This window comes from Charadrius vociferus, unplaced genomic scaffold (genome assembly GCF_000708025.1).
Source record: "Charadrius vociferus isolate BGI_N301 unplaced genomic scaffold, ASM70802v2 scaffold1020, whole genome shotgun sequence".
In the NCBI taxonomy this organism is placed as follows: Eukaryota; Metazoa; Chordata; class Aves; order Charadriiformes; family Charadriidae; genus Charadrius; species Charadrius vociferus.
This window is the reverse complement of record NW_009646502.1, coordinates 542,085-543,468: the sequence shown is the minus strand read 5'-3', so window position 1 is coordinate 543,468 and position 1,384 is coordinate 542,085.

Below are 1,384 nucleotides of genomic sequence, written 5' to 3'. Positions count from 1 at the left end.
CCACCCCCCCAATCAAGCCCTGCTTGAAGCAGGAGCACCCCACTCGTTCGGGTTTGGGGTGCCACAATGCTTTGAGCTCCCACGTGCTGCGCTCCAGGCAGCGAGCGACCGGGGACAGCTCGTGCCACGCGTTGCCTCGCCACCCCCAGGCAAGGCAGGGTTTCCCCAGCTCCCGGCGCGATGGCACACGTCTCGGCACCTGGCCCTGGCCACCCTCGCCGGGAGCTGTAAATCTGGTGAGCAGGAACGCGAGTGACACCGCACGCTGCTTCCCAGCTGCAAAACCAGCCCTTGCTGGCTTTGGCACAGCCCGTTGCCACCAGCCCAAAGGATGATGGCATCGGTGGAGCATCACCAATGAGGAGAAGATCCTGGGATCCCACCGGCTTGGGTGGCTAGGGCACGCCGGAGCGGGATGTCCTGCTAGACCCATAGCTGGGCTGCAAAGCAGCTGAGCAAGCCCCAGGGGCTCCGGGGGCTGGAGGAGAAGCTGCCACACTCCTGGGGAAGGGGGGGAGCTCTTCCCTGCCTGCACTGCCCTGTGGGCAAAGGGCTGCTCTGTCCCCTGCACGTCCCCTCCCAGCCTCAGGGGCAGAGCCCTGGTCCTGCCAGCCTGGGACAAACAGGGAGGGAGGTGTCAAGCAGGGAGGGAGGTGTCGTTCCTCCCCAGGGCAGCCCAGGGGACCGTCCTCGATGTCACAGGGCCACCTGCTGGAGACAGCCCTTGAGGACAACCCCCCCACCCAGCCCCGCAGCCAAACCTAGCGTCCCCCATGCTAGCCTCTTCGTCAGGGACCCCCTCCATCTCCATCCCCAACCCCACTGCTGGCAGCAGCACTTGCCTTGTCCCTAAAACGCCCCCCTTCTGCCAAGCCCACGGTCCCCCAAGGGCTCTGCTGCCTGGCGGGGAGGTATGGACCCTCTGACGCCTCCAGGAGCAGAGCAACCCTGAACCTCTCTCCCCCGTGGGACGCTCGACCCTGGGTTCCCCGGCTGCATCCCCCATCCCTGGGGCAAAGGAGGCGAAGCCAAGACCCTCACACTCCGACGGCGGGGAGGGGGGCATGTGTGTTGGGGGGGAGAGAAGGTGTAGGGGACAGGTTGAGGCTGGAGGTTGAGCCTGGGAGTGGGAAGAGATGTGGGGTGGTGGGGCTGATGCCCACGGGGTGCCGAGGAGGAGGTAGATTTGGGATGAGGGGAGCTCTCCTTACAGGTCAGTGGCAATGGGGGAGGCTTGGAGAGGTCCCATGCAGGTGTGGGTCTGGGACAGGACTGGCCCGGGTGAGGGCAGAAAGGGGGCAGCTCTGGGGCTGAGAGCCACCAGGCCATGGTGCGAGGTCCTTGGTGTATGAGGGCAACAGCGGATGGTCACCCAGGGCCCCTC